General features: G+C 43.6%; 1 protein-coding gene across 8 annotated transcripts in view; it reads left to right on the top strand.

Moving 5' to 3' along the window:
* Positions 1–11,370, top strand: part of LOC126988668 (uncharacterized) — a 114,754-nt gene extending 103,384 nt beyond the window's left edge. For 6 of the 8 annotated variants that reach the window (XR_007742422.1, XR_007742431.1, XR_007742424.1 and 3 more), the window contains 5 exons: positions 837–1,058; positions 4,415–5,750; positions 6,021–6,467; positions 6,561–9,240; positions 9,401–11,370. The gene's annotated coding sequence lies outside the window, so the exon portion shown is untranslated. Of the gene's footprint in view, positions 1–836; positions 1,059–4,414; positions 5,751–6,020; positions 9,241–9,400 lie in introns of all 8 variants that reach the window. The other 2 variants (XR_007742421.1, XR_007742420.1) reach the window with 2 other exon arrangements.
* The last annotated feature ends 115 nt before the right edge of the window (positions 11,371–11,485 follow it).

Raw genomic sequence — 11,485 nt, forward strand, 5'->3', positions numbered from 1 at the left:
CTCATCAGCTCTTCTCCTCTTACTAATAGTTTTCTACCTCTTAAATTTCGCCGCCATGTTGCCTCTCGTTCTATCTTCTGTCGATATTTTCATGCTGACTGCTCTTCCGAACTTGCTAACTGCATGCTTCCCCCCCTCCCGCGGCCTCGCCACACACGGCTTTCTACTCAAGCTCATCCCTTATGCAAGAGTTAACCAGCATCTTTCACTCTTCATCCCTCACGCTGGTAAACTCTGGAACAATCTTCCTTCATCTGTATTTCCTCCTGCCTACGACTTGAACTCTTGCAAGAAGAGGGTATCAGGACACCTCTCCTCCCGAAATTGACCTCTCTTTCGGCCACTCCTCTAACTCTTTTTAGGAGCAGTGAGTAGCGGGCCTTTTTTTAAACATTTGTTACCTTTTTTTATGCCCTTTAACAGACTCCTCTGCTGTAAAAAAATAAAAAAAACATACATGGCGGTGTGTTGAGATAATTTTACTTTCTATCTGGTTTTGTTCCTAGTCTTTCTCCTATTATACAAAATGAGAAGGGGGCTTCGTGGTGCAGTGGTTAGCACACTCGGCTTACAACCGAGAGAGCCCGGATTCGATTCCCGGGCGGAGTGGAAAAATTTGGGCGACTTTTCCGATACCCTACGCCCCTGTCCACCCAGCAGTGAATGGGTACCAGGTATTAATCGGGGGTTGTGTCCCGTCTCCTATAATTCCTTCCCCTTCTGTCTCTCTCCGGTATATGACCACAGATGTTACGCCGACTAAACGAAACTTTCCAACTTTCCAACAAAATGAGAATAAAAAATTTCCCCTCACCAGTAACCCATGAACTCATCAGATACCAATCCTCACCTGGCTGGACTTGGGACCTCGAGAACATCATTGGTACCCAGACTACTCATTCCTGCAGCGCGCCGTGACAGTGGTGGCAACCAATGAGCATTTACAGCAGAGACTAACCAAAGAGCTGGCCCAGTACCGCGGCCTTCTTGACCACCTCACACGGAACACACCCCTCCAGTTCTTCCTCCAAGACAGGGAAGACCTGCTTGATCGTCAGGTGAGAAGCAAAGCCACGATAGCAATAGCTGTTGAAGTGGCGCTTATAGTATTAGTTTTTTGTTGTGCTTGTTGTTATTAATCATTATTAGTATTATCAGAGGAGGAAAAGAAGGAAAGGCAATTACTGTAGTTCCGGTGTGTAGCGCATTTGAGTATGATGTAACAATCATGATTTATATAGTCCATTTCATTCCATCTGTCCACTCGTGAATGTAGACGTGGCACCAGCATAAGCCTGCATAAACAAACACAGCTTTCTTCTGTGCATCCTTCATCTGCAGGAGATGGTGGATGACTGAAAGGAAGGTTTGGATAGGAGCGCAGGGCGGCGGCAGGGGTCTGCTGGTCTGTCAGTGAAACCTAAATGTGTGGCAAACGCGTGTACAAAAATCTAACGCATTTCTGTGCGATCGCGCTCGACGTGCGCACAGAAACGCCTGTGTAAAAGAAGCCTTAGACCTATCACTATAGTGTTGTCTATATGAGGGATATGAGAACCCAAAGTCTTCACTGGATGCATGGATCTAAGCAAATGTCGGCCACTTGCTGTTGCAGGGGAGCAAAAAACACTTTGTTGCACCACCTCATTGTGATCCTTGAATAAGCTCTGCTGTGAGAGTCCCTCCCAGATTAGTGCTGTCCAAGCAGCAGAAAGTTGCCTTGTGGATGGGCAGAGAGCTCACTGGGACTATATGTACACAGTGGACCTTCCAAGCAGGCAGCCTCCAACACAGTGGACCTTCCAAGCAGGCAGCCTCCAACACAGTGGACCTTCCAAGCAGGCAGCCTCCAACACAGTGGACCTTCCAAGCAGGCAGCCTCCAACACAGTGGACCTTCCAAGCAGGCAGCCTCCAACACAGTGGACCTTCCAAGCAGGCAGCCTCCAACACAGTGGACCTTCCAAGCAGGCAGCCTCCAACTGCTGGGTTGCAGATAGTGGATGCTGATCCACCCACTAACATCAGCCCATCCTCTTGACAAGGTCAGAGAGCCTGTGGCAAGGTTGAGGAATGGAAAGGCAGCTGGTATTTGTAACCTCAATATGGAGCTGCTCAAAGCTGGAGGTGAGGGAGTTGCATGCAGTCTTGACGGCTGTGTGGTAATATGGTACCATTCCTCCTGACTGGAAGACAGGGCTGGTCATCCCTATCTGCAAAGGGAAAGAGGACTGTAAGGACTGGAACATCTACCATAGTACTTTTGAGAAGGATTTGCAGCCAGTTGCTGAGACCTGAGCATTTTTGGTTCATGCCTGGCCAGCCAACAACTGCCCGTATTCTAATGCTTCACGTGCTGGTGGAGCACAATGTGAGTTTCAACATGGGATGTTTGTGGTTTATATCTATCTCAAGAGGCCATTTGATTCCGTGCATTGTGAGGCACTCTGGGATCTTCTTGAACCTGGGATTCCTGCAAGAACCAGTGGTATATTGACTGGCCTGTACCCAGGAATTGAGAGTACTATGAAGTGTCGGGGATGTGCCTGTCAAGCTCCATCACTTTTCATCACTTATATGGAATGGATTTTAGGCAGAGTTATGGACCAATCGTTGAGGACCATCTGTTGGCAGTATCAAGGTCACTGATCTTGTTTTTGCTGATGATCCAGTAATCCTTGTGGATTGGCTGAAGGTTCTGGTGATGGCTCTTGAGGCATTTCATGAGGAAGCAAAGCCACTGGAACTGCAGGCCTTCTGAGCCGCGACGAAGGTACAGGTATTCGGATACTTAATAGATGAAACTGTAGTCTGTTATGAGTATGCCAAGAACATTTATATCTTGGGAAAAATTAACATACCTTTATAGCATAGTGCTGAAAAATGGTGTTCCTGTTAAGAAGTCTTATGGTGGATTGGCCTGGCCTATGGTGTTATGGACTCACTCAGCATGATTACATGGCATTGTCGATACCTGTGCAGGACAAAGGTCTGGATCTTCAAGTCACTAGTGCCTCCTGTCTTACTTTATAACTGTGAGACAAGGACTCTAAATAGTGACCTAAAAAGTTGAATAGATGTTTTTGGTAATTAGTTCTTGGGCAGAATCATGGAATATTGATAGAAAACTCTGTTTCAAATCAGCAGTCACTCTTGAGACTGAATCAAGGCCTATAACCTGCTTAGTCCATGAACGCCAACTTCAGTAGGCTGCTGTAGGGGCACACTACCCAGAAGTTGACCCTGCTCACCATGTTGTTTCTGTAAAATATACTGTCTATACTGTCCAAACCCCTTATGCAAGAGTTAACCAGCATCTTCACTCTTTCATCCCTCACGCTGGTAAACTCTGGGACAATCTTCCTTCATCTGTATTTCCTCCTGCCTACGACTTGAACTCTTTCAAGAGGAGGGTATCAGGACACCTCTCCTCCCGAAACTGACCTCTCTTTCGGCCACCTCTTTGGATTCTTTTTTTAGGAGCAGCGAGTAGCGGGCTTTTTTTATTGTTTCTCTTTTTGTGCCCTTGAGCTGTCTACTTTGTTGTAAAAAAAATTAAAAAATACAATCCTGAGTAAAGGAGACCAAGAAGATGGCCACAAAAATTATGACTTAAGCAAGTTGATGGTTCCTCCTATGAGCTGGGGGCTTCGTGGTGCAGTGGTTAGCACACTCGGCTCACAACCGAGAGAGCCCGGGTTTGATTCCCGGGCGGAGTGGAAAAATTTGGGCGGCTTTTCCGATACCCTACGCCCCTGTCCACCCAGCAGTGAATGGGTACCAGGTATTAATTGGGGGTTGTGTCCCGTCTCCTGGGGTCTGCTCCCTTCTCCTATAATTCCTTTCCCTCCTGTCTCTCTCCGGCATGTGACCACAGATGTTGCGCCGACTAAACCAAACTCTCCAACTTTTCCTCCTATGAGCCACTTAAAATGGGAAGGGAATCTACATAAAGACTTGTTCAGAGGGACCCCTGCGGTTGGCGTTGTAGGGTGGGTGAGACGATTGATGTTCCCCTCCAGCATATGCCCCTAATGATTGACTGATGATGCTGTGCTGTCCTAGGGCCGCTTTCACAGTCACTTTAATTGTTTTGATCGTTACCAATGGTGGCAATCGACGCTATAGTTTTCCATGTGAAACTGTGCGCCTATGGGGTAGTGGCGGCTGCAGAGGAAGCGAGAGGTGTTGAGAGTGTGTGGCAAGGTGCGGGGCTTGGCTAACCCCGCAGCCGCCACTACCCCATCGGCCAGTTTTACGAGGAAGCACTATAGCGGCGATCGCTGCCATTGGTAAGGATCAAAACAAACAAAATGACTGTGAAGGCGTCCCATAGACACTAGTGTGAAGGACAACCTCTTCCTGAGAAAGGTGTGTTGATACACTTATTGTTAATTTCTTCTTGTCCTTTACAGTACAGTGAGGCAGTGGAGGAGCAAGTGAAGCAGCAGCAACACGACAGTTTTCTAAGCAAGCTTGAGTCCAGTCAGTGTCGCGTCTCCAGCCACCACCTTGCTGGTGTCACTGTTCTAAGGCAACTCCCAGAAAGTTTTAATAATGTATGTTTTTGCCTTGCTTTGTGTGCCTTTATGTTGGACATTCATGCGTATGATCTGGCTCTAAAACTGGCTCTTAAGGAGTTCTGTGAACTACGGGGCTATTATCTCTTCAGGAACAGGATCATAAAATTGTTCAGAAAGAATAGGAGAGATGTACTGAAGCTTTTGAGAGAAAGTAAGAGTTTTAACTTTGGATTTATTGATCTAACTGACACTATGAGCCCCAGTACCATTCCTGGACCCCAAGACACCAAGAGTGAACCAGCCTGCAATAAGCAGTTTGACTCTCTGAATGCATGCAGGCAATGCACCAACACAGCAGCTCGTCAGACTCAAGAGGGCAAAAAACAACTTGTCCCAGATGAGAAACATGTGGCCATAGAGCAAGGCAACATCTTCTGCTGCCAAGATATGACCTATGGTCACCCTAAACATAGAGCTGCACCTTGGCACCATCGTGGAGGCATGGGAAATGAAATCAGTGTTAAGTATCTTGACAGGAAAAATTATTGTTACAAAAAGGTGGTTGATCTTGAGGAAGAAAATCTTTCTAGAGCACTTCAAACCCAAAAGACCGATTCTCTGGTGAAGCACTGCAGAACTAGTGCCAAGTTTCCAGACCTCATGAAGTACAATATGGACAGCAAGCATTATACAACTGGTGCTCTGTCCAAAACTCATACAAATGGCCCTCTTCATGAACACCATAGGAATAGCACTGTGTCAGGACTCTTCAGTACTGAGCATCACAAAAACTACATTATATCAGAGTACAATATGGACAGCAAGCATCATGGTGCAGAATCTGAGCACCACCAGAAATCTGAGGCTGCACAACATGGCTCTACATCTAGGGACAACATAGCCAAGCCAGAACATTCCAGCTCTTCCCCACATTGCCTTGGCATAAGACAGGGACACTTAGACAGTAGTAATACTTGGAACAGCAGCCATGACAGTATGAGCAGGAGCGATAGAGTCTTCATTGATAATATTAATAATGAGGGGAAGAAATATGAAACACCTAGTTGTGAGAGTAGAGTTAAAGCCTTTGACAATGAGAGTGAAGGTGACATGTTAGTCCCCAGTTGTAAGAGTAAAGGGCACAGTATTAGCATCCTTACGAATGACAATGTAAGTGGACTTTTTAATGCCATCTGTGGTAGGAATGGAAGCAGGGATGATGGACTAGGTGGCCAAAGAAGTGGAGAATGTTACACGAGACATTCTGGCGAGAGCAATGAGAGTGGAGCTAACAGTGTTCTCAAAAATAGTGGACTTTTTAATGCCATCTGTGGTAGCAATGGAAGCAAGGATGATGGACTCTGTGGTCAAAGAAGTGGAGAATGTTACGAGACATATTCTGGCGAGAGCAATGAGAGTGGAGCTAACAGCGTTCTCAAAAATAGTGGACTTTTTAATGCCATCTGTGGTAGCAATGGAAGCAAGGAGGATGGACTAGGTGGTCAAAGAAGTGGAGAATGTTACAAGAGACATTCTGGCGAGAGCAATGAGAGTGGAGCTAACAGCGTTCTCAAAAATAGTGGACTTTTTAATGCCATCTGTGGTAGCAATGGAAGCAAGGATGATGGACTCTGTGGTCAAAGCAGTGGAGAATGTTACAAGAGACATTCTGGCGAGAGCAATGAGAGTGGAGCTAACAGCGTTCTCAAAAATAGTGGACTTTTTAATGCCATCTGTGGTAGGAATAGGAGTGAAGGGTGCAATTTCATCGAACACAGTGGCGACGACAAAAATGAAAATCGTGACGTTCTGATCTTTAATAAGGAAAATGACGAAATAGTCTTTACAGGTTGCAATGAAGCAGATGAGACGGTCAACGACAAATATGAAAATAGTGACGTTCTGATCTATAACAATAAAAATGATGATGAAATAGTCTTTACAGGTTGCAATGAAGCAGATGAGACGGTCAACAACAAATATGAAAATAGTGACGTTCTGATCTATAACAATAAAAATGATGAAATAGTCTTTACAGGTTGCAATGAAGCAGATGAGACAGTCTTTAAAAGCAACGAACATGACAGAGGTGAATGCAGTAACGTTAACTTTAGCAATCAGAGTGACAGAGTACCCCTTGATTGCAGTGAAAAGGGTGATGGAACTCTCAATAACAGTGAAAATCAGAGTGACAAGGCTCTTAATGGTGAAACTGAGAGTGACAGCCTCCATGATTGCAGTGAAAAGGGTGATAAAACTTCTCTTAATGGTGAAGTTGAGAGTGACAGCCTCCATGATTGCAGTGAAAAGGGTGATAAAACTCTCAATAACAGTGAAAATCAGAGTGACAAGGCTCTTAATGGTGAAACTGAGAGTGACAGCCTCCATGATTGCAGTGAAAATGGTGATAAAACTCTCAATAGCAGTGAAAATCAGAGTGACAAGGCTCTTAATGGTGAAGGTGAGAGTGACAGGATCCATGACTGCAGTGAAAATGGTGACAAAACTCTCAATAGCAGTGAAAATCAGAGTGACAAGGCTCTTAATGGTGAAACTGAGAGTGACAGGATCCATGACTGCAGTGAAAATGGTGACAAAACTCTCAATAACAGTGAAAATCAGAGTGACAAGGCTCTTAATGGTGAAGGTGAGAGTGACAGGCTCCTGGTTGGCGATGACGCTGGTAACATTGATAGTGAAATTAACAAGAAAAATGGACCTGATGAAAAAAATGACATTGTACACAGTGACGGCAGTGACGCGAACTTAGGTTACGGCAACTCTCAACTTAATAACAGTGATTCGGTTTTTAGTTCCGTCGACAGTGATGAAGTTAACAAGGTTTTTGGTGGAAGCAGTGACGAACTTGCAACAACAGACAATGGCGTTGATATGAAGGATGTCCGAGGGGGTTTTGAAGAAGCCTCAAGTGAGCAATATGGGGACAAAGACATGATGCTAAATACAAATAACAGCGATAGGAGTTCAGGGGGAATCAATAAACGGAGTAACAAAAACAACATAGCCGATACAAAAGGAATTGATAATGTTCGTGATAAGGGATGTAAATGTACTGGTAACTTTGGTGACTTTTCAAGCGACATCATAAGTTTTGACACATCTCATGACGATGACACAAGTATGTTACGATCCAGTGATGGGATGGAAATTCATAACACTGCACCTTATGAAGAAAGCAATACTCATACAGTGTCAGTCACAGTGAATGATTTATCTGGAGAAATGAATGAAAGCCAAGATGAAAACAACATTCCAGAACGAAGAAAAAAAAAAAGCAAAACCAAAATACCTAAGACGCAAGAACCCTCATGGAACCCGGTTGAACTAGCCAAGCCTGAAGAGAACTTGATATCTTGGGGGACTTTACAGCCCATTTACGGGAACCTTAACACGCTTTTAAAGAAGTGGGATAACTACAGCTATCTGGTTGGAGTGTTTCGCAGTACCTACAGAAGTGAGTGCGAAAGGTGGCGAGAGGTTGTAAAGAGAGCGCACATGGACATATCAAGTACCTTCTCTAAGACCAGGAAGCAGAGAGAAGCCAGAGTACGCAGTGGAAAGTATAAGCCTCCCTCTTTGATGCCACATATAAATACCTCCGTGAAGCGTCAAGGGAGGAAAGGTTCATGTTCAACTAGACTGAGGTGGATAACGAATCATGTTCACTGGCTGATCAGGTACAATAAGACTTTGAATCTCCGGCACAACACTCTGATCTACTGCCTCTTGAGCATAGAGCAGGAAAGAACAGATGCGTCATCCCAACGATAGAAGATAATGGAAAAATATCATACGTAAGGAATCTATTATCGGCACAGGTTCCTCTAATACGGGTAACTCGATTTACGCGAGTATTGTGTCCTTGAAGAGGTCATTGCGTTAATCAAAAACAATGTAAATCAAACAAGAGGTAGGTTTGTACCTTTATTGCCTACTGTATCACTCTGACTCCTCTCCCTCTCGTGGTTCCTCCTCTGGCTGCCCTTCCCCTCGTGGTAGCACAGCAGCGAGGGTGTTGTTGTTGTTGAGTAGCGTGGCAGCGTGGGTACTGTATTGTTGTTCAAGTGGCGCGCGGGAAGAACTGAGCTCAGCTGTGTGGCCGCGGCGCCGTGTGAGTCCAGTTGCATGAGATATCTGGTGGCCACTCCATAAAATATCGCGTAGAAGTGTAAAAAACGTGCAAATTAAACATTTATTTGGATTTTGGACCACGCGTTATTTTAAAAACGTGTAAACCAAACTCGCGTAAATCGAGTTACCTGTAGAAGATCAAGAGGAATAAAAAATAACCAATCAAACATGAGCGGAAAGATCTGGAAGAGAATAAAGATGTATTCATCCAGTTCTCCACAAGTAACAAAATATCAGAGCTCCAAGTGCATAGGTTTTATACCCAGAAATAAGCAAGAGAAGATGGCGCCACTATAAACACTTCCTTGCGCCATGACGGGCTGGGGCCAAACACCATCCAGGCCCCTCAAGCAGCCTTCCAGCGCTATAGACGTACCCGTAAAATAACAAAAACAAACAACAAAACATAAAAACTTATTTCCTAGTAATGAATATTCAACAAACCAGTCTTGCATACTATTTGCTTTTATTAATTCTTATTATTTCTATTGTAAATGAGTGGATATGCCAGTGGGAGACTTCACTAATTCTGTAAAAAAAAACATTATTATTGGTTGAAAAGTGAGGTTACTTGGCATCTTCCTAGTAATGAATATTCAACAAACCAGTCTTGCATACTATTTACTTTTATTAATTCTTATTATTTCTATTGTAAATGAGTGGATATGCCAGTGGGAGACTTCTCTAGTTCTGTAAAAAAAACATTATTAGTGGTTGAAAAGTGAGGTTAGTTGGCATCTTCCTAGTAGTGAATATTCAACAAACCAGTCTTGCACATTTTTTTTATTAATTCTTATTATTTCTATTGTAAATGAGTGGATATGCCAGTGGGAGACTTCACTCGTTCTGTAAAAAAACATTCTTAGGGCCACTTTCAGAGTCATTTTGTTTATTTTGATCGTTACCAATGGCGGCGATCGACGCTATAGTTTTCCACGTGAAACTGGCCTATGGGGTAGTGGCAGCTGCAGAGGAAGCGAGAGTTGTTGAGAGTGTGTGGCAAGGTGTGGGGCTTGGCTAACCCCGCAGCCGCCACTTCCCCATCGGCCAGTTTGACGTGGAAATTCCAAAGCGGGGATCGTCGCCATTGGTAACGATCAGAACAAACAACGACAGTGAAAGCATCTCTTAGTAGTTGAAAAGTGAGGGAATTGGGATCTTCCTCATGTGTGTGTGTGTGTGTGTGTGTGTGTCCTAATGATAATGAGGACCAATTCACTCACAAGTTTCTCTCATTTTTTTTCCCCATCTCACTATGAGTAAGGGGGCTTCGTGGTGCAGTGGTTAGCACACTCGGCTCACAATCGAGAGAGCCCGGGTTCGATTCCCAGGTGGAGTGGAAAAATTTGGGCGGCTTTTCCGATACCCTACGCCCCTGTCCACCCAGCAGTGAATGGGTACCAGGTATTAATCGGGGGTTGTGTCCCGTCTCCTGGGGTCTGTTCCCTTCTCCTATTATTCCTTCCCCCTCCTGTCTCTCTCCAGCACCACCATAAAACTATCCCTGGAAATGCCCCAAACACCTACGAAAGCCTTGTCAAATACGTGAACTTGGGCGACGAAATCTTTAGTAATACGACCCTACGTTTTCATCTAAATTTTCCATTCTTTTATGATTTTTTTAATCAAATTTACTATCAAAAGACATTAAATTATTGTATCCATTAAATTCCTAGGTCCTCATCATCATGGGCCATTTGCTTTGTCCCATTAGAGGAATATTATTTTTTTAAGGCATGTCATGATTATGTTCAAACTGTAAGATGCATTTTCTTGTAAGGGAAGCACTTTTACTTATTATTTTTAATGTCATATTTATCCTCATGTGCATGTGTAGAAAATAAGGTTAAATGATGATTACAATGCTGAAGTTGTGAGTACTAATGTGACATATTGAGACATATCAGTTGAATACACAGACTGAATCATGAGAACTTTGAATTATATGTATATAGTATATGTAGTTTATGAGTTACAACGTGATGAAACTTACAACCGCTCACATTTACAACCAGGCCAATAATATTAATAATACTTGTTTAACCCAGTAGCAGCAACGGGCCAAATTTGTGGCTTTACCGTGTAGCAGCGACGGGCCAAATTTGTGGCTTGTGGTTAAGTAATGAGTTGACACTGCAATTATCACACCATGGATAAAGAGCTATTTATTTACACAGTTCCCTTGCTTCCTACCAAGCTTCCCGCTAGTTCTAGCCACAGACTTGCATACTAAACTGCACGCCAAGGCCCTGCAAGTGACACCTCTGGACCTGGGCCGACGGCTGTGGGTGTGCCCAGTTCATCCCAAACCGACGACTTCACACACCTGACCCCACCATTCATTATTAACTCGGTAGCAGCGGGGATCATGTTTCTTAATGGTCCCTCCAAGCGAGAAAATTGAGAAAAAATTACCCCTCACACAAAACATTTCATAATATATATCAAAGCATTCGTGATCAGATTATGTATCATCTATTTTTGGGGGGTTATTTCATGGCACAAATTTGGCCCGTCGCTGCTACCGGGTTAAGAAAAACTGAGACCACCATCGTCTTCCTGAAAAAATTCTACATCACACTAAAATAAATTTGTAACATTTTCTTAATAATGAATGGTGGGGTCAGGAAACCGGGGGGAGTGAGGTGTGTGAAGTCGTCAGTTTGGGATGAACTGGGAATATATATATATATATATATATATATATATATATATATATATATATATATATATATATATATATATATATATATATATATATATATATATATATATATATATATATTCACATAAATATTTGTGTAGAGCATC

The sequence above is a fragment of the Eriocheir sinensis genome, chromosome 6 (assembly GCF_024679095.1).
Source record: "Eriocheir sinensis breed Jianghai 21 chromosome 6, ASM2467909v1, whole genome shotgun sequence".
Lineage (NCBI taxonomy): Eukaryota > Metazoa > Arthropoda > Malacostraca > Decapoda > Varunidae > Eriocheir > Eriocheir sinensis.